This window comes from Lactuca sativa, chromosome 5 (assembly GCF_002870075.4).
Source record: "Lactuca sativa cultivar Salinas chromosome 5, Lsat_Salinas_v11, whole genome shotgun sequence".
Classification (NCBI taxonomy): domain Eukaryota; kingdom Viridiplantae; phylum Streptophyta; class Magnoliopsida; order Asterales; family Asteraceae; genus Lactuca; species Lactuca sativa.
The window spans coordinates 90,397,183-90,420,719 of NC_056627.2; positions in this window are offsets into that span (position 1 = coordinate 90,397,183).

Sequence of the window (23,537 nt, forward strand, 5' to 3'; positions counted from 1 at the left end):
GCCTGTCGCAAGTGTGCATGTGGGAACAACAAGAAACGAGGCAAAGATATGCCACCAGGGGCAGGAAGAGACAACTCCACTGTAAAGAAAAGGACATGTTTTCACTGTGGAACACCTGGACACATTGCCAGAAATTGTCCTAATCGCGCGTATGTTCCCTACTACACACAAGGCTGGCAGAACGCGTCGAGAGGGAGACACTCCAAAAAGATACCCCTCAAGGTCACGTTCAGATATTGACGACTGGAACGCGCAGAAGGCCAAGCATCCAACCCACAAGGCAAAGAATTTGAATCCCAAGGGCAAGAAGGGAATGCTGGCCAAGAAGCCAAATCCAAGAGATGCTCCTGTGAAGCCAAAATCAAAGTCATCTCAAAGGCCAACATCAAGATCAAAAGCAAGCACTGAGCCACCCATAGGATCAAAAAAGAAATGGGTTAAACCCAACTACAAATGGGTTCTGAAGGCTCAATCTCCCAAATCAACTAACGATTCTAATATTTCTATGTCTTTTGTTTGTGATAAGCAGGACATGTCATGGGAGAAAGTATTGTGCGTTGATGAAAAAGGTCGAACTAATTTCAAAATGGACTAGGTTCCAAAGACCAACTGATCCCGCTCTGTGTTGGAGCAGCTATGGAGGCATATCATCGGACTTCAGTTTGTTGGTAGTAGCTGTTCCAGGCACATGATAAGAGGCATCTCTCATCTGTACAGCACTCAAAACATTGCTTGGGAGAATGTGTCCTCTGCGGGAAGGGAAGAAAGGAAGGGATCATAAATGGGGTTAGTACTTAACGATGTGAAGAATTTTTGGATCTGTTCTGAGATTACGCGTGCTATTCTCAGACCTTCTGGATGTAGATTCAATCGGTGAATTACGGTTTGCGTTTTCTTCTCTATACTCCTAAGTTTTTCTTAACCTGATTCGCTTTAAAGACTAATTTTTGTTTTAGGATAGTTTGAATTTGCGCATTTACTTTTGTTTCTCTCCTATGCACAAATTTAGGGGGAGAAATAAAAACAAAACAAAAATTAGAAAATTTTAAAAAATCCAAAAACATCAAAAAATCAGAAAATAAAATATGGTGTTAATGAGTCTGTGTTTGACGGAGATGTTTTGGGAAGTGATATTATCAAGTGATAACAGGCAATCTGCGTCTGCGTAACGTACCCGAAGTTGAAGGGTCTATGCTCTGACTTGATGCGTCGGTAGGCACGAAAAATTTTAAATGGACATGACTAGGCAGAGTTGAACTTAGGAAATTTATAGACTTGACAAATCTTGACCTAGTTAGATATGTTCAGCATGACAATACGACGCTCGGATAGGTTGAGCAGGGAGATATATATGGGAATCTATTCGTCACATTAAATGAACCCGTACTTGGAACCGTGGTTTAACTTTTCCTCGATGTGCGGATTCTGTCCTTAATTCCGGTTGGAAGGGGCGACTGGTAAATTCCGATAAATTAGGTCTGTAGAATATCATTTTCTTTCTTTCCGTCTGTTAGTCATATGTTGTCTCTTTTGCGTGACTTATAATCCGACTTGGTACACAACATATGCAACTCCATTTCACTGTAGGAAGTATATATGTGCTTGAAATATATGTGTGAAATGTATGTGTGAAAAACTTCTCATCTGTTAGCCATATGTTGTCTCCTTTGCGCGACGTCTAATCCGACCTGGTACACAGCATATGCAACCTTCTTCTTCTCAACCCCTCTGAAGTAGTTAGCAATAGAATTTTGTATCTCTTCTCTCTCTGAATGGTTGTTTGCTCATCCGATGTAAGGAGTACTCTGGAAGTTCTTGATGGCTGGGGCATATCAGGAAGCGGGAAACACGTTCCAGTACACTTAAAATTGAACTCATACAGATTGTCTATAGATCTCGCTGCTCAATTTAGGTGGACAACAATATCCCTGGTCGTCGTCAGATGAATGGACCTTAAGATATAGTATCTAAGAAATTAGGATCAGATATAAACACTAGGAACTTAAGTTCACTTTTCTAGTAACAAATAGTATGTCCTAAATCTGTCACAATTTTTCGTGTTTAAGTGGACCACAATACCGACGATCGACCAGAAATTTAACAACGCAAATTTTCAAACAAATTTTTCATTTTTAAAATATAGTTATTTCCATTCAAAACAAGGCATAGATAGTTTAAGTATTCTGTCAAATACAAATATTCAAAATCCCAAGATCATAAAAGCATTCTTCAGTGTGTATCGATCACGCCGGCGCCTTCCCACGGTCCTCGCTAGTACCTGAAACACATACGTAACAACTGTAAGCATAAATGCTTAGTGAGTTCCCCAATATACAACTTACACACATACGCCTTTCCAGGCCCTGACCTTCCGGTCATCAACACCACGCCTTCCGACCCATAACATATTGCCTTCCGGCCCACATAACATACTTAGCACAAATATCTTACCACATGTAGCATACATATCACATATCGTATCTGACCTTCCGGTCACACAGTCAAACCCTTCCGGGTACAGTATAGTGAGAAGACTCACCTCGTGAATGCTGAAAGCTAGCAAATCCTGAAATCACTCGTGCACAATCCGACGAGCTACAACCTCCCTATAACATCACATATCTCATTAACACATATATCTTCTAAGTGTGACTATCCCTAAGAAGTCAGACTTAGGTCAACTCTGGTCAACGGTCAACGGTCAACTCGACCGGACTCGGCGAGTACCATGGCGACTCGGCGAGTCTAGACGTCCTCCCCAACTTCCCCTGATGTTCCCTTTCTACTCGTCGAGTATCCCTCTTGGCTCGACGAGATCCTCGTGGAAGAATCGCGGGGCCACCCCGACTCCACTCGCCGAGTCTGAAGAACAGCTCGACGAGTTCCAGTCAATCTCCAAGCTACTCGCCGAGTCTGTTCATCGGACTCGGCGAGTCCATGCCATGCAGTCGATCAAACTGCTTCCTGAGATAAGTTTTGTCCCGAAATACACAAGCATGGGACCTTCTGGACCTCTAAAGGTCCTAATACAGGGTTATAGTCGTTTGGGTAACAATGTATTAATTCGTCTAATCACCAAATGGGTTCCATAAACCCTAAATCCATGCACACATCAACAATACAGAAAGAATCCAGGATATTACCTGAAAAACTCACTCTCGGTGTCCCCAAACCGCAGAACTCGAATCCCTTGCTGTTCCTTTGGCCAAAACTCTTCCCCTCCTTGCACAACAATTTCTTCAAAAGCCCTAATACCCTTCAATCTTGCTCTAGATGCCCACAGCCGTTTAGGGTTCTTCTCAGTCGACTAAAGACGAACAATGACGGCCTATAAGTGCCTTATATACGTTCCAAAACCAAACGGTTAGGGTTTCCGCTGCACAGCGTCGACTCGCCGAGTCCATATCTGGACTCGTCGAGTCCAGCCGCGATCCCGCAACCAAGTCTGCAATCCTACTCGGCGAGTCTAGGCTCCAACTCGCCGAGTCCCCTCTTAAATTACCCTAAAAACATAATTTAATAATACCTGCGATTTCGGGCTGTTACAACTCTCCCCCACTAGGATTAGACTTCGCCCTCAAAGTCTCACTCTGCAAATAGTTCCGGATGCTGCTCCCGCATCTCACGTTCCGGCTCCCAAGTCATTTCCGAACCTTTCCGGTGTTGCCACTGGACCAACACCAGAGGTACCTCCTTGTTCCTCAGAACCTTGATCTTCCGATCCCTGATGGCCACTGGTCTCTCAGCATAATTCAGGCTCGCATCCACCCGAATATCCTCTAATGGAACCATTGCCGACTCATCGGCTATGCACTTCCTCAATTGCAACACATGAAAGGTGTCGTGGATCTGTCCCAACTCCGCTGGCAACTCCAACCGATAGGCTACCCGGCCTATCCTTGCAATCACCCGAAATGGCCCAATATACCGGGGCCCCAACTTGCCTCTCTTCCTGAATCGAATCACTCCTTTCCAAGGAGAGACCTTCAGAAGAACGAAGTCGCCGACTTGAAACTCAAGCTCGGATCGGCGCCTGTCTGCATAACTCTTCTGTCGGCTCTGGGCGGTCAATAACCTCTGTCTAACTTGCTGAATCTGCTCTGTCGTCTGAAGCACGATCTCTGTGCTACCCATCACTCTCTGTCCCACCTCTCCCCAACAAATGGGGGTCCGACACCTCCTACCATACAACAGCTCAAAAGGTGGCATACCAATGCTCGAATGATGGCTGTTGTTGTAGGAAAACTCTGCTAAGGGTAAATATGCATCCCAGCTCCCCCCGAAGTCTAACACACACGCTCGAAGCATGTCCTCCAGCGTCTGAATCGTCCGCTCGCTCTGACCGTCTGTCTGGGGATGGTATGCGGTACTAAAATGCAATTTAGTACCCAGCTCCTCATGAAATTTCTTCCAGAACCTGGAAGTGAAACGCACATCACGGTCTGGAACAATTGAGATCAGTACCCCATGCCGAGATACCACCTCTCTCACATATATTTCCGCCAATTTCTCCACTGAAGAACTCTCACTGATGGCAAGGAAGTGTGCACTCTTCGTCAACCTATCCACAATCACCCAAATTGCATCCACTCCCCTGACAGTCCTCGGCAATTTGGTGATGAAATCCATAGTGATCTGCTCCCACTTCCACTCGGGAATCTCCAATGGCTGTAACTTGCCATGCGGTCTCTGGTGCTCGGCCTTAACCCTACGGCAGGTCAAGCACCTCTCAACGAACCATGCCACGTCCCTCTTCATACAGGGCCACCAATACTCTTTCCTCAAATCCAAATACATCTTTGTAGCACCTGGATGGATCGAGAATTTCGATCTATGAGCCTCTTCCATCAAGGTAATACGCGTACCGCCCACGAACGGTACCCAGATCCGACCCTGAAACGTCATAAGCCCTCGCCCATCCTTAACGAACTCTGAAATTAACCCCACAACCCGTTCTTCCTTCTGCATTTCTGGTCGCACAGCCTCTGCCTGTGCCCCACGAATAGCATCCAATACTGGAGTCATCACAGTCAGTCTCAAGCATACATCTCGCAATGGAGTGCTCTCCGCCCTGCGGCTCAACGCGTCGGCTACCACATTAGCCTTGCCTGGGTGGTACAGGATCTCACAATCATAATCCTTGACCACATCCAACCACCTCCTCTGACGCATATTTAGGTTGGGCTGATCCATCAAATATTTCAAGCTCTCATGGTCCGTGTATATCGTACATCGAACCCCATACAGGTAGTGACGCCAAATCTTGAGAGCGAACACTACTGCCCCCAACTCTAAATCATGCATGGGATATCTCGCCTCGTGAGGCTTCAGCTGCCTCGATGCATACGCTATCACATGGCCCCTCTGCATCAACACTGCACCCAGTCCCGAAATCGATGCGTCGCAATATACCACAAAATCTTCCATCCCTTCTGGGAGAGCTAATACCGGGGCTTCGCACAACCTCTGGCGAAGTGTCTCAAAGGAGGTCTGCTGCTCGGGCCCCCATGAGAATGCAACACCCTTCCGGGTCAATCTGGTGAGCGGCACTGCGATCTTGGAGAAATCCTTAATGAATCTCCGATAATACCCTGCCAACCCAAGGAAACTCCTGATCTCGGAGGGTGACTTCGGCACCTCCCAACTCATCACCGCCTCAACCTTGGCCGGATCGACCAATATCCCTTTCTGATTGACAACATGTCCTAGAAATTGGACCTCCCGCAACCAGAAGTCACATTTGGAGAACTTTGCATAAAGCTTCTCCGACCTCAATACCCCAAGGACATCCCTCAAATGTTCCTCATGCTGCTCTCTAGATCTCGAATATACCAGAATGTCGTCAATAAATACAATCACTGACCGATCCAACATCGGCCTGCATACCCTGTTCATGAGATCCATGAACACAGCCGGGGCATTGGTGAGCCCGAAAGGCATCACCACAAACTCATAATGCCCATATCGCGTCCTAAACGCTGTCTTCTGGACATCCTCATCCCGCACTCGCACCTGATGGTACCCTGACCTCAGATCGATCTTGGAAAACCACGATGCTCCCTATAACTGATCGAATAAATCATCGATCCTCGGTAACGGGTAACGGTTCTTGACCGTCAACTTGTTCAACTCCCGGTAATCAATGCACATCCGGTGTGAACCATCCTTCTTCTTGACGAACAGAATAGGTGCTCCCCACGGCGAACTGCTCGGCCGAATGAATCCCTTCCCCAGCAACTCCTGGAGCTGCGAGGACAACTCTTGCATCTCTGGAGGTGCAAGACGATAAGGCACCTTAGCAATAGGCGCGGCCCCCGGAACCAGGTCAATACCAAACTCTACTTGTCTCACAGGAGGTACTCCCGGCAGCTCCTCGGGGAAAACATCTGGAAACTCACGCACCACTGGGACCTCCTCCACTGACCTCGGTCTCTCGGAAACCTCCCGCGTATCCATCACATACGCCACAAAACCCTTACAGCCCTGCTGTAGACACTGCCTCGCCCTAGCGGCCGAATAAAAAGCAGATCCCGAACGGGTACCCTCGCCGTACACCGAAAGAACTCCCCCACTATGGTCTCGTATAGCCACCAGCTGACGCTCACAGTCGATGACAGCGCCGAATCGGCTCAACCAGTCCATGCCCACAATGACACAGACGTCACCCATCGCAATAGGAATCAGGTCTATCAGGAACTCAACCCCGAAAATCTCTAGCACGCATCCCCGAAGAACCTCCGTGGCACAAATCACTTTCTCGTCAGCTATAGAAACTCTCAAAGGTCGACTCAACGACTCGCGACTAACGCTGATGTGCTGACTAAAGGCTAAGGACACAAAGGACCTACTCGCACCCGAGTCAAATAACACTAAGGCAGGCACAGAGTTCACAAGGAAAGTACCTACGCATATAATAACATAAGCATAACATCTTGACATTAAAATAAATACATGAATTACAACATACCTGCCACGACATCGGGCGCAGCGCGGACCTCCTCCGCAGTCAGCTAAAAGGCTCTCCCACGAGCCCTCGGGGCCTCGACCTTCACCGGTCGAGTCTCAGTAGTCCTGGCAGTAGGTGCAGATCCCTGACGAAGCTGAGGGCACTCGGCCTTCCGATGGCCGGTCTGGTTGCAATGAAAGCAAACCATAAACCCCTTGGGGCACTCCCTAGCAATGTGCCCCTCCTTGCCGCACTTGTAGCAAGCACCGGCTCGACACGCCCCATCGTGACCCTTGCCGCACTTTCCGCAAGTGCGGCTCTTCGAACCTCCCGTCCTCGAATCGGCGGACTTGATCCGCTTGGCTGCCGGCTGAGACTGAGCCGGCCACCGGTCTGCCTGCTGAGACTCGGCCTCCTCCCTGGCCTGAGTCTCCAACTCAATCTCACGCTTCCTGGCATTCGCCTGAAGCTCAGTAAAAGTATGGTAAGTGGAGTTTGACACAAACTCCCGGATCTCCCTCCTCAGAACACCCAAGTACCGGCTTATCCGAGCCTGCTCTGTGGCCACCAGCTCGGGACAAAACATCGCCCTCTCATGAAACTTCCACGTGATCGCCGCCACCGAGTCAGTACCCTGCTTAAGGGTTAAGAACTCCTGAACCAATCGTTCCCGCTCCACCGGGGGAACGTAGTCATCCCTGAACATAGCAGTGAACCCCTCCCATGTCACTGCCGTAGTCTCTGCCAAAGTGAAGTTCGCCGTCACGAACTTCCACCAGTCCTTCGCTCCCAGACGGAGCTAGTTCAATGCGAACCGTACCCTCAGGTGCTCCGGGCATGAACAAGTGTAGAAGCACCCCTCTATATCCGCGATCCACCTCATCGCAGCAATCGGATCCTGCGTCCCATCGAACTCTGGTGGCTTCGTGTTGCTGAACTCTCGGAACAGCAACGAGTCACCCCCCTGTGGCCTAGCAGCGGCCACAGCTGCGGTAGCTGCAGCGGTTGCAGCCTCAGTCAATGCGGCGTACCGCTCATCGAACGTCTCCATCAGGGTGGTCTTAATAGACCCAAACATCTCCGGGATCTCAGCCCGGATCGCCGCCGCTACCTCCTCGTGAATCATCTGACGAATCTCCTCGTCACTCACACCGCTCGAACTCGCTCTGTGGCGCGGTCTAACCATGATGTCTCTGAAATACAACATAAACTATCAGAGACTCCACCGAGTATAATCGCACACGATAACGCAACCCTACTCAGTCTCCGATATCCAGGGATTCTTACTTGGGCCTCCCACTGACCCGGTGTCTTCGGTAGTACGGGCCCAATACTACCAACCACACCGCATCAGCAGTCATCACAAATCTTCCTCCCCAAACCCCGGATAGTGAGTACTCTACTGCTGTTATGCACTATCTACTCGCACACTAACAAAGCATCTCATATTGGCAAACTTCCCTAGACTAAGGCATCACAAATCAGGCCACTCTAGTCCTATCATGAATACCTAGTCTTCTAGCATGCATAACAATTCATATCATATAATGTTGTAAGGTATTTTGGGGATCTCTACCGTTCGGGCGCTGACTGATCGTACACACTGCTTCTTTCTTACTTACCACAAAACCATTTACAAAAGTTTATGCCTTTATTTAAAAAGTTTCCTCAAATCCTCGGTTTGAGTTCAGTTACCCCCGAAGGTGCACCCGAATCCCTCAAACCAAGGCTCTGATACCAATTTTAACAACGCAAATTTTCAAACAAATTTTTCATTTTTAAAATATAGTTATTTCCATTCAAAACAAGGCATAGATAGTTTAAGTATTCTGTCAAATACAAATATTCAAAATCCCAAGATCATAAAAGCATTCTTCAGTGTGTATCGATCACGCCGGCGCCTTCCCACGGTCCTCGCTAGTACCTGAAACACATACGTAACAACTGTAAGCATAAATGCTTAGTGAGTTCCCCAATATACAACTTACACACATACGCCTTTCCAGGCCCTGACCTTCCGGTCATCAACACCACGCCTTCCGGCCCATAACATATTGCCTTCCGGCCCACATAACATACTTAGCACAAATATCTTACCACATATAGCATACATATCACATATCGTATCTGACCTTCCGGTCACATAGTCAAACCCTTCCGGGTACAGTATAGTGAGAAGACTCACCTCGTGAATGCTGAAAGCTAGCAAATCCTGAAATCACTCGTGCACAATCCGACGACCTACAACCTCCCTATAACATCACATATCTCATTAACACATATATCTTCTAAGTGTGACTATCCCTAAGAAGTCAGACTTAGGTCAACTCTGGTCAACGGTCAACGGTCAACTCGACCGGACTCGGCGAGTACCATGGCGACTCGGCGAGTCTAGACGTCCTCCCCAACTTCTCCTAATGTTCCCTTTCTACTCGTCGAGTATCCCTCTTGGCTCGACGAGATCCTCGTGGAAGAATCGCGGGGCCACCCCGACTCCACTCACCGAGTCTGAAGAACAGCTCGACGAGTTCCAGTCAATCTCCAAGCTACTCGCCGAGTCTGTTCATCGGACTCGGCGAGTCCATGCCATGCAGTCGATCAAACTGCTTCCTGAGATAAGTTTTGTCCCGAAATACACAAGCATGGGACCTTCTGGACCTCTAAAGGTCCTAATACAGGGTTATAGTCGTTTGGGTAACAATGTATTAATTCGTCTAATCACCAAATGGGTTCCATAAACCCTAAATCCATGCACACATCAACAATACAGAAAGAATCCGGGATATTACCTGAATAACGGACTCTCGGTGTCCCCAAACCGCATAACTCGAATCCCTTGTTGTTCCTTTGGCCAAAACTCTTCCCCTCCTTGCACAACAATTTCTTCAAAAGCCCTAATACCCTTCAATCTTGCTCTAGATGCCCACAGCCGTTTAGGGTTCTTCTCAGTCGACTAAAGACGAACAATGACGGCCTATAAGTGCCTTATATACGTTCCAAAACCAAACGGTTAGGGTTTCCGCTGAACAACGTCGACTCGCCGAGTCCATATCTGGACTCGTCGAGTCCAGCCGCGATCCCGCGACCAAGTCTGCGATCCTACTCGGCGAGTCTAGGCTCCAACTCGCCGAGTCCCCTCTTAAATTACCCTAAAAACATAATTTAATAATACCTGCGATTTCGGGCTGTTACAAGAAAAAGATGTGAATATGAAAGGTACTGACAAGTGGATAAAGGCTGTCTAAAAACTTTGATCCCAAATCACTCTTAAAGTTATATATCATTTTTATTTTTGTTAAGGTTATTATAGTTTCTTCTAGTTTAAATATTAGGGGAGAATTAAAAATTAAAAATAATAAAAAAAATCAGAAAAATTAAAAAATTCCAAAAATAGTGTTATTTCTGTTTTATTTATTGTTCAGAAAAATAAAAAAAATTCAAAAATATTTTGTTTCCATTTTAATTTGTGTGCTAAGTTTTCTTTTAGTTTTGTTTTGTCTTGAATAGTGATTTCAGGTATAGGTAAAGCTCATGGAGTTTGTGTTGAAGATTTCTGAGCAAAAGCCTCGTCCGTGAGCATCGAAGAATTCTCATTCGAAGGAACAGGAAATGAAGATCATTCTTTCAACATTCAATCCTTCAACCCCAGAAGCAAGGTGAAGATGCAATTGAAGATTATGTGACGGATTGCATTGAAGCCACCTCAATCAGCCTGCTGCTATCTTTGTACCTGCTGAAGTGATCCAGATGATTTGTTCTCTCTGATGTTCTCTCTGAATATTCTCAAGCGGAAAGTGTTATCTTTCAAAAATCAGTACAAGAAGCCTCCTCACCCAATGTACGTTCAATGCCAAATTTTGAAGAAAAACCCAACCGCTCAAGATGAAGTCAATTATTGAAGATTCATATGTTCATCCTGATGCTGTGAAGAAATCGAAGGTTAAAGCTGAAGTCAAGCTCTCATTGAAGATTGAAAAGAAGAGTCAGCTACATTTTAGGGGGAGCTTGTTGGGTCAATTAAGAAAAGAAAGCTATAAACCAAGGGGGAGATTGTTGGGTCAAAATATGGTTTATACTTTACTTTTCTGGGCAATTGTATTTTTGTGTAATAATTGTGGAGTTTTTGGCCATGTTTACGGCTGAGTTTACGGCCGTAAACACCTTACGGCCGTAAACTCATTTACGGCCCATTTGTTTCCGGCCCATATCCAACATGTATAAATAGAGGTGTTAGGGTGAGGAGTAAAGATTTGATGATTGATGAACTAGAGAACTTACGGCCAGAGAGAACTAGAAAGCCTTGTATGTGAATCTTTTGTATCCGGATCTTAATTCATATCAATTCATACGAAGATTCATATTATTCTTCTTCTCCTTCTCTTCTATTTTATTTTACATCATCCATTTGATTGGGATTCCGCACCATCAAACGGATCTGACTGTTACACGGGCAGATTAGGGATTTACATTTTTCGACTAAACTCAAAAGCTACTCGTCGGGTTTCCTAAACGAAACTCGATGGGTACACACGTGTATATAGCTTTGGGGGAAATTCATACGACTCGCCAAGTTGTTTATCAACTCGTCGAGTTTCATGACAATCTTCATCGGACTCGTCGTGTTGTTCATCCAACACGGCGAGTTCACGGCTTTCTTCATCAGACTCACCGAGTCATCCTTGTGACTCGTCGAGTCCGTTCGGTCCTTTTTCCATACAGACTTATTCTGAGCCATGTAGTGGCTCCAATTCGTAGATCTAGGCTTCTAAGGCATATTTATCACGTAAAGTCACAAACTTTACGTACATGCATTGCCTTTAAGGCTCTAAATGCCAAGTCTAAGCTCTTAATGGGGTTTCATGCCCAAATGGGACCTCATACAAGATCAATTCCGCGACTTTATGTTGCTAGATCTTAGAAAGGGTTCAGATCTAAAGTTACAACTTCAAATCCAACTCATTGTTCAACTTATCAACCCTTAAGGTCCATAGTAACCCTAGAACTTCATAAAAAGGAAAACTCACAGAAGAGATGATGGTTTAGGATACCTCTGGAAGATGACCACTGAAAATATTGCTGATTTCCCCTCCATACTTGCTCCAACCTCCTCTTCCTTCAAACGTTCTCCTTCAAAATCTTCAAATCAAGTTTCACACACTCGAATCAGGGACTCTCTAAGACTGTAAGGATGCCCAAGGGAGGCTAAGGTTCCTTTAAATAGGGACACAAACCCCGAGAGTTAGGGTTTCACTTGCCAGCTCCTACTCGTCGAGTCCCACTAGTGGACTCGCCGAGTCGGTCACTTAAGTTGTGATCTAATCCCGTTGCTACTCGACGAGTAGGGCAACCAACTTGTCGAGTAGGGCCAAAACCAAGAAACTATAATTGAACAATACCTGCGAATCGGGGCGTTACAACTCTCCCCCACTTGAACTAGACTTCGTACTCGAAGTCCGCTGGAATAAACAATGTCGGGTAGTGCTCGCGCATCTCCGCCTCTGGCTCCCATGTCCACTCGAATCCCCTCCAATGTTCGCACTGTACCTTTAATAAATGTATTTCCTTGTTCCGCAGAATCTTCGTCCTTCTTTCCAAAATGGCCACAGGCCTTCCCACATAGTTCAGGCGCTCGTCGATCTGAACATCATCCAATGATACCACAGCCTCCTGGTTCGTAATGCACTTTCGCAATTGCGATACGTGATAAGTATTTTGGATCTGACTAAGCTCTTCCGGAAGCTCTAGTCTATAAGCCACCTTGCCAACCCTTGCAATGATCCTGAATGGCCCAATGTATCGAGGGCCCAATTTTCCCCTTTTCCTGAAACGGATCACACCCTTCCAGGGCGAGACCTTCAAAAGTACCATGTCGCCTGTCTGAAATTCCAATTCAGATCAGCGTCAGTCGGCGTAACTTTTCTGCCGACTCTGAGCTATCTGAAACCTCTGTCTGATCTGCTGAATCTTCTCGGTCCTCTGCAAAACCACATCCATCCGGCCTATTACCCTGTGACCCACCTCGCCCCAACAAATCGGGTGCGACATCTCCGCCCGTACAACAGCTTGAATGGTGGGGCGCCAAGGCTAGAATGATAGCTGTTGTTGTAGGCGAACTATGTGTCACACCCCAAAACCGAGAACAACGGAAACGTTCTGGGCGTAGGACGTCATGTAATGTATCACAACAATGTAAAGTAGTAAACAAGCAACGACATCATCCATTGCATTAATAGTATAATTTTAATTACAAGCATGTTCTTTCATAGTATACAACAATTATAAAGAATAATCAAAATATAAGACGGGACTTGACTGCTCCGTCTTCACAAAACCTGGTCGTCGTACGTGTCTAGTTGTGACCTGAGAATACAAGTTACTTTGAAAGCGAGTATCAGCAATAAAGCTGGTGAATTCAAAAGTATTTTAATGTCATTGATTTGTAACGCTTGTAATGAAAGACTTGTAAAATCTGTAATTGATTTGCAGAAAAGTTTGTATAAGTATGAAAATGTTTGTAAGAAATTGTAAACATTTGAAAACCCTAGAAAATCCTATATTTCCTATTAGTATAAAAGTAGTCTTCTACAAAGACCCGACTGCTTTGTAAGTAAGCGTCACTGAAAATGTGATGGTTTTTCCCTGTTTAAACTATTTGTATAAAGCTATAGCCTACCTCGTCGTTTATGTGTATGAGTCACAATATAAAGGTAATAAGGAAAAATAGTTTATCTATATCAAATATATCAAACCTCGTCGTTAATGTGAATGTGTCACAAAGTAAAGGAAGAAAATAATATAATAACTAAGAAGTATCCTTTTGTACTAGGATAATCACATCGTGGAAACTCACCGAAAAGTACAACCTCGGACACCCGTCAATGCTCCTTTTCCCTACTGTAGCTAACAGCTTTGGGGGTGGAATGCTAAGCCCCGAAACATCTGTAACAGATTCTATGTAATAGTATCTATTAAACGTATTAATGTAAACGTGTTCATGTTAGCGTATCTATGTCAACGTACTCATGTAAGCGTATCCATGTAAACGTATCTATGTAAACGTACTCATGTAAGCGTATTCATGTAAGCATATCTATGTAAACGTACTCATGTAACATATCTATGTAAACGTACTCATGTAAAGGTATCTATGTAAATGTACTCATGTAAACGTATCTATGTAAACGTACTCATGTAAGCGTATTCATGTAAGCATATCTATGTAAACGTACTCATGCAAAACGTATCTATGTAAACATACTCATGTAAACATATTTATGTAAACGTAATGATGTAAGCGTATTCAAGTAAGAGTATCTATGTAAACACACTATTATAGACTCATGAATGAACTGACTCTTGTGTGATTCCTTTTACTCGGAATGGCAAGTAGTATCTCTTAACTATACCTATAATAGTTACTAATGATGTACATGTATAATCGAAAGCATGCCTTTGCTACCCAAAGGTACCGAACTGATTGAAAGTAACTTTTATGTCTATATATGTATACATGATATATAACTAATATTTAGACGACATTCGGACAGATAACCGATACCCTATAGCCACATCCCAACGAGGAAAAGGAAATAGAGTGAGCTAGCCTTCCTAAGTCCTTTAAACATTTCTTATATAACTATACATATATAGGCATGCAATTGATAATATAAAAGCATAAAAGAAGTTTTGTAAAACCTTTGAAAAAGATTAATATCTAAGAAAAGATTGACTTGATGACAGTTTATAAAACGGTTTGAAAGTATTTGTCTGATAACACAGTTTAAGTATAAAGAAAACCTTCGTTTGAAACACAATTGTCAAAGTGTTTGAAATGAAACATACATTATGTAAAGTAATTTGTCTAGAAATTTTAAACATGTAAATATGTTTAAGAAAATCATTTGAAGAAGTCTGTTTGGTAAAACAGTTAACGTACAATAAATCCATTTGCATGTTAGTTATTAATCACATGTGATTGATATAATAACTAGCATGATTCAACTTGTATTCCCCCATAAAGCATTTAAAACATTTAGATACATTTAAAAGGTTAACTTAAGGGGTATGAACTCACCTGCAGTGAGCGGATCGGAAGGAAACGTCGGGTAAGTGCTTGGTGTCAAGTGAAGACTTGTACACACTCAATGACCCTAATAACATATGAAGACATATGTATATATATAATTAGTGATTATATCACTAATTAAACATGTATAAACATCCTAATTTGAGGAAAACACTTTGGTCAAGTTCTAGGAGGCTATCGGGTTGCAACAAAGAAGTGCAAAGCCTTAAATGGGAGTGTATGGTCTCACTATGGAGTTTACACTTCAAATGGTCACCCTATATGTGATTACGGTTTTTGAACCATATCCCCCATGATTTTACAGCCGTAAACTCATGGGAATGGTGTATTTGTGTGCTTTAAGGCTTCATTCTTCACAAAGAAAGGTTCTAGGGTTGATTCAAAGGCTTAGGAAGTGCTTAGGGCTCGAAATGGTACTATTTTTTGAGTTTACGGTTTTTGAACATTTGTTGGGAATTTAATACCGTAAACTCATGAGTTTAGGGTAGTAAACTCATGGTTACTCCATCCATTTCGTGATTTGGGGTCCTTAGATCATTCTTGCAAGTCCCTAGTCCATAAGTCATGCTAGAAAGGAAGTTTGGGGCATCAAAACACTCTTTGGGGGTGTTTATGGTTTTAGGAGATCCCCAAACCGTCAACCCATATTAATAGGGGGGTTTTGGTATTTTTCGTGAGCCACACACATCAAGGGAAGGTTCGATGCTAAGTTCTAAGCATAAGGAAGGAGTTAGGAACACTTTGGCACCCAATTAGGGTTTACGGCCTAAGAAGATCTTGGGCCGTAAACTCCTTTTTCTTGTGATTTTTGGGTGATTTAAATGATACCTAGACTTGTAATAAGCTTTAAAACACTCTAGGATAGAAGTACTTACAATTTGGGACGAAATATTAAAGATCCTTGGGAGAGAAATCGGGTTTTCTCTAGTTAGAAATGGAAGAAATGAAGTGAAATGGCTAAGTGCCATATATATACCCCCATGGAGTTTATGATCGCAAACTCCATGTTTGGGCCGTAAACTCTAAATTCTTGGAGTTTTGATACTTCTATGATGTACCATATACCCTGGATTATACGCCCTATAATTATCACTTGAAGGATTAAGGCTAAGCATTGCTCAAACGGACAACAACCGTGCTAAAAGGTAGCAGAAATGAGTTTGACTCTCTATGAAGTGTTTGACTGTACAGTATAGAAAATTTCAGGTTGTCACATAATCCCCCTGTTAAAGGGAATTTTGTCCTGAAATTAGAATTTAGGTAAGGAAGTAGGTATGAATGATCGAGTCAAGAGGTGGGGATACTTCCTAATCATTTGATTTTCACGCTCCCAAGCGAATTCACGTCCCCGGTCGGTATTCTAGCGAATGTTCGCTAATAGGACGTGGCGTTGCTTCGTCCGCTTGACCTCATGGTCGGTGGTCACTTCGGTTCTTCCACGAAGGCGAGGCTCTCGTTGATCTCGATCTCGTCAATTGGGATTACGAGAGTCCTAACGGAAAGGTATGTTTTCAAGTTTGAGACGTGAAGGTACAATGTACATTACTGATTTCGCGGGGTAGGTTAAGTTGTGAATGTTTCCTTGCCTTCTCTTACTACAAGAGTAGATAAGAATGGCGTACCCTATTCATTATGTTCATGAATACTACGGGAGTATTCGTCCTATCCGAGGGGTATCACTATGGACTCGTAGTGTCCGCATCAAGTTTAGAAGATTGTCCTCGAGAAGTCCCTCTCTAAAACTCGAAACTGGTGACATTCTCTTTGGTCCATTTCGGAAAGGTAAATAGTTCCTTGCGGTTGGTCAACTGACTCATCTATGCGAGGCAGAGGGTAATGATTTCTAATGGAAATTTTGTTGAGGACTCTGAAGTCTATGGACTTACGAAGCAATCCGTCTATCTCCTTGAAGAATAAGACTGGAGCTCTCTACGGTGAGAAGCTTGGTCTTTTCATTCTATTGCTGAGTAGTTCGTTAAGTTATCCGGATGGTTCTTTGTATCTCTGCGGGTGTTAGTCTGTAGGGAGATCTGGTTACAAGAGTCGCATTGGGTTCTAAGTTTGTTCGCATGACGATGCGATTACTCGTAGTCTTGGACAGTCTCCGTCCTGAAGTTCACATTTTAAGTCATACATGGTTCATCAATCACAGTCTCGTGTATACGAGTCGTATATAATTTAAGATTGAAAAGGTAGTTGAATAAATTATTCTCCTTTAAGCCCACATCCCAACGAGGAAAAGAAGTTAAAGTGGAATCATCAATTCTAAACCTATAGAACCTTGATTATATACCACCCCTATGTATACATTCTTCAGCGATAGATCAACCGTATGGGTCTTTGGATTGAACTTGACGTACTGTACGAGTGGTACTTCGAGGAGGTGTGCTGAGATTTCTTCGGAAAGGATTAGAAACATGAGGTACTCCATGAATGAGTACTTCGTTGTTCTGGAATGACAGCTTCGCTAGAAAGACGATATCGGAGAAAGAGATGTGCGCACGAAACTAGTATTGCGAGGATCGAATTGATTCAAGTTTTATGATAATGTCAGAATCATATGGAAACTAAAGACATTAGATTTGAACATAAGGCGTTACAGAAAAAACGCAACAGTGCAACCTTTAACAGAGTTACAGTACTTTAGTGTTAATACAAGACTATTGTTGCGAACAAAGTATACTACAAAAGACAAGTATACGCAGCATGAGGGTCCCTTTACTGACGGGATCCCGCAAAAGATAAGACTCGAGTTGCACTAATTTAAAACGGTTTATAAGTCTGTTACAACGAAATGCCATATTTACTTTAACATGGGTTCGGAGTAGCCTCTCCTGCGGCAGTGATCCTTAGTATTCTGCCGTCTGCGTCGGAGTTCTTTGTTATAGGACAATCCTTCTTGAAGTGCCCTATCTCACCGCATTGGTGACATGACTGGCTAGTACTAGCATTGGTGGTGGGAGTGAGTTGTTGAGCCAGAGTTATGTGCACACGGGTGCCCTCCTCATTCATCCACTTTGAAACTTTCCTCTTATAGGGTCCAGTTTTACCACCACCTTTGTGTGCACGGTTGGTCCTGATGCCAGGGACTTGAGAAATGGGTCGTGTCGGTGCTTCACACCTATGAGCATGGTGCCCTATTTTTAGGCAATTGCAACATTGCATTTCATGGCAAGCCCTATTATGATGAGAGCTACACTTATCATACTTTGGTAGCTTTCCCTCGTATGGTCTGATCGGTACTGAGAATGTAGGGGCTGTCACTTGTTGCTGTCCATGGCAAGTCTTTGGGATTGCTTGTGTTCTTTTTGGGCTTGGCGCCTTCGTTTCATGTTCTCTGTTTTATGGCTTTGTAGGTCCGTGACTGTTGTCATTTGTTGGTTTCTCGGATTGGTACCACAATCGCAATTGTTGACTCCTTTGTCAGCCTTGTTCGCATTGTCAGAGTTGATGTGTGCAAGGAAAGTTGTCACGGCAGCTGTTACCGCAGCTTGTAATGTAGCAGCGTCGATATGGAGGATAGGGGTTTCGTTCCTCGGCGGACTATTTTCGGGTGACGACATGATTCGATTACACGGAAAGAGAATGAATTCGTGAGCGAGTATGGTTGAACCTAGATGTAGTTCGATCGTTTAAGCAAAGAGTAAGAATATGTTCCCAAGGGTTTGACCTACATCCCTATGATGCATTCTTAGTACGGTATAAAAGTATGTTCGCGATGGTTTGACCTACATCCCTATGATGCATTCCTAGTAAAGAGTTGAAGTAAGTTTTCGAAGGGTTGACCTACATCCCTATGACGCAGTCCTAGTACGGGGTAGAAGTATGTTTGTAGCATGGTCTCAAGATGTTTGACGTTAGAACCGGGGTATCATTGGTTGGTGAATAACACGATCCTACCCTTGGAAGAGGATTAGGAATGATTCCTGAGCTAAATTTCTCTAGTCCAATTATCTGGCTAGAGTAGGTTCCATATAGACTCCTATGAAAGTATGATGAAAGTATTTGAACAAAGAGTGACACAGAAGTTAGCAGACTACCAAAATCATTGATGTTTAAGATGTAAAAAGTTTGGGAAAAATTGACCTTGTAAAAGGTCTTACATCATATCCGGAGTAGAAAAGTTTTGGCCGCATAAGGCCTAACTAAAAGTACCTACAGTACATGATAGTTACATAGAAAATGTCACATAGGAAATAGATAGGAAAACGATTCCTTAACACAAGGAAGGAAGTTAAAGCATTTCCTATTGGTGACGGACATCCCTCTGGCGTACTCTCAGTTCAGCCAGTTGTCGTTCCATATCGAGTAGGTATCTCTCGTACACTCTATGGCGTACTCGGAGCTCTATGACTTCGACTAGAGTTTTGGTTAGTGCTTGCATCAGGGTCTCATGGTCTCTCTCAAATCTCTCATGAGCATGTTCAAGGCGATTGGTGCGAAGGATATGCATTCCTCCATTGGTATCAACTTCTGCGATACGACGTAGAGCTGTCCTGCCCTGAATTTCGTTTCGGGCAACTCTACGGATCAGGTTAGGTAGAACTCTGTCTGTTGAGCTCCCTTCATTTATGTTGTAGAAGCTTTGGTCTCCATTAAACGGCATAGGTTGATCTTGCTCTTCACTCCATGTTTCTAAGCATTCTACCCAGGGAGGCGTTGGGCCATGAAAAGCCGGACGAGGGTTAGGATTTTGAATGGGAGCTACTTAGGGCAGGTTCTCCACTTCGGGTTCGAATTTTGCACCATCCAAAAGGTTTAATCATGGTGACCATTCAAAGGGATAGGATGATCATTCTCTGGTTCTTCTCCAAACCATCCAGCATTGACTTCGTTCGAAAGGTATAGGTTGTCGTGGGGGTGGAGTCCAGCCATGTTATCTACGCAAGAATTTGGGGTAAAGAAATAATTAGATGAACTAACTAGATAATTATAAGAAAATCTTCATTAGTTACATCACTATTTGTAAAGTGCATACCGATTACATGTAATCAAACAGGATAGGCCATTAAATAAGTGACTTTGACTCCAAATTCACGAGGAACATGGGTAAAGCAAAATTTCATAGATTCTGAGTCTATATCATCCTAGTTACATATAATCTTACTGTATCCACTTGGCAACTATTGACCTAGTAATGAAGATCCTTTTTAGTTCTCAAGTAAGTAATTATAGTAACACAAAATACTCATATAGTATTTTTAGACTTATGTTCTGCTCTAATGTTTTCATTGTGGTAGTGTTGGTAAGTTTTTAGACTTGTTGCCATATCACAACCATTCTCAGGAATATGCTAATCACTCCTCGGACCAGCATAGTTGATCAGGCTATGCCACTCCCAAGACTGACCATACATCCCCGAGCTTACCTGTGATATTCAACAATCGTAATACTTTTTTGTTCTTGTCATTGTGACACTGATTTTAGCATGAATGCAGGCACGTATACTCAATCAAATATTTTATTATTTAAAATTATAAACTCTTGGTCAGAGTATTTTTAATGCCATTGTATTTATAGTTAGTATATATTTTATGGGTTGATATACTTAATTCACTATAAACAATGCTCTAATACCAATCTGTCACACCTGAAAACCGAGAACGGCGGAAACATTCTGGAGCGGAGGACGTCATGTAATGTATCACAACAATGTAAACTAGTAAACAAGAAACAACATCATCCATTGCATTAATAGTATAATTTTAATTACAAGCATGTTCTTTCATAGTATACAATAATCATAAAGAATAATCAAAATATAAGATGAGACTTGACTGCTCCGTCTTCACAAAACCTGGTCGTCGTACTTGTCTAGTTGTGACCTGAGAATACAAGTTATTTTGAAAGCGAGTATCAGCAATAATGCTAGTGAATTCATAATTATTTTAATGTCATTGATTTGTAAAGCTTGTAATGAAAGACTTGTAAAGTTTGTAATTGATTTGCAGAAAAGTTTGTATAAGTATGAAAATGTTTGTAAGAAATTGTAAACGTTTGAAAACCCTAGAAAATCCTATATTTCCTATTAGTATAAAAGTTGTCTTCTACCAAGACCCGACTGTTTTGTAAGTAAGCGTCACTAAAAATGTGACGGTTTTTCCCTGTTTAAACTATTAGTATAAAGCTATAGCCTACCTCGTCGTTTATGTGTATGAGTCACAATATAAAGGTAATAAGGAAAAATAGTTTATCTATATCAAATATATCCAACCTCGTCGTTCATGTGAATGTGTCACAAAGTAAAGGAATAAAATAATATAATAACTAAGAAGAATCCTTTTGCACTAGGATAATCACAGCGTGGAAACTCGCCAAAAAGTACAACCTCGGACACCCGTCGATGCTCGTTTTCCCTACTATAACTAACAACTTAGGGGCGGAATGCTAAGTCCCGAAACGCTTGTAATAGACTCTATGTAATAGTATCTATTAAACGTATTAATGTAAACATGTTCATGTAAGCATATCTATGTCAACGTACTCATGTAAGCGTATCTATGTAAACGTACTCATGTAAGCGTATTCATGTAAGCGTATCTATGTAAACGTACTCATTTAACATATCTATGTAAACATACTCATGTAAATGTATCTATGTAAACGTACTCATGTAAACGTATCTATGTAAACGTACTCATGTAAGCGTATTCATGTAAGCGTATCTATGTAAACGTATCTATGTAAACGTACTCATGTAAACGAATCTATGTAAACATACCTATGTAAATATAATCATGTAAGCGTATTCAAGTAAGCGTATCTATGTAAACGTACTAGTATAGACTCATGAATGAACTGACTCTTATGTGATTCCTTGTACTCGGAATGGTAAGTAGTATCTCTTAACTATACCTAAAATAGTTACTAATGATGTACATGTATAATCAAAAGTATGCCCTTGCTACACAAAGGTACTGAACTGATTGAAAGTAACTTTTATGTCTATATATGTATGCATGATATATAACTAATATTTAGACGACATTCGGACGGATAACCGATACCCTATAGCCACATCACAACGAGGAAAAGGAAATAGAGTGAGCTAGCCTTCCTAAGTCCTTTAAAAATTTCTTATATAACTATACATATATGGGCATGCAATTGATAATATAAAAGCATAAAAGAAGTTTTGTAAAACCTTTGAAAAAGATTAATATCTAAGAAAAGATTGACTTGATGACAGTTTATAAACAGGTTTAAATGTATTTGTTTGATAACACAATTTAAGTATAAAGAAAACCTTCGTTTGAAACACAATTGTAAAAGAGTTTGAAATGAAACATACTATATATAAAATAATTTGACAAAGAGTTTTAAACATGTGAAAACGTTTAAGAAAATCATTTTAAGAAGTCTGTTTGGTAAAACAGTTAACGTATAGTAAATCCATTTGCATGTTAGTTATTAATCACATGTGATTGATATAATAACTAGCATGGTTCAACTTGTATCCCCCTCCCCCCCCATAAAGCATTTAAAACATTTAGAAACATCTAAAAGGTTAATTTAAGGGGTATGAACTCACCTGCAATGAGCGGATCGGAAGGAAACGCCGGGTAAGTGCTTGGTGTCAAGTGATGACTTGTACACACTCAATGACCCCAATAACATATGAAGACATATGTAAGTGTGTATATATATATATATATATATATATATATATATAATTAGTGATTATATCACTAATTAAACATGTATAAACATCCTAATGTGAGGAAAACACTATGGTCAAGTGCTAGGAGGCTATCGGGTTGCAACAAAGGAATGCAAAGCCTTATACGGGAGTGTATGGTCTCACTATGGAGTTTACGCTTCAAATGGTCACCCTATATGTGATTATGGTTTTTGAAACATATCCCCCATGAGTTTACGGCCGTAAACTCATGGGAATGGTGTACTTGTGTGCTTTAAGGCTTCATGCTTCACAAAGAAAGGTTCTAGGGTTGATTCAAGGGCTTAGGAAGTTGTTAGGACTCGAAATGGTACTATTTTTGGAGTTTACGGTTTTAGAACATTTCTTGGGAGTTTACTATCGTAAACTCATGAGTTTACGGCAGTAAACTCATGGTTACTCCATCCATTTCGTGATTTGGGGTCCTTAGATCATTCTTCCAAGTCCCTAGTCCATAAGTCATGCTAGAAAGGGAGTTTGGGGCATCAACACACTCTTTGGTGGTGTTTACGATTTTTGGGAGATCCCCAAATCGTAAACCCATATTAATGGGGGTTTTTGGTGTTTTTCATGAGCCACACTCATCAAGGGAAGGTTCTATGCTAAGTTCTAAGCATAAGGAAGGAGTTAGGAACACTTTGGCACCCAATTTAGGGTTTACTGTAGAGTCCATGTCTTGTAAAAGTCGAAGTGGTTGTTTCTTTGTAATTTCTCATACTAGTTATTTTACTAAGTCACAGTTTTGTGCGAAGCTTATTGTAATAGACATAGTATATTTTTTGTACACTTAGGTTTCCTATAAATAGGGACTGAGGATAGAAGTAGAA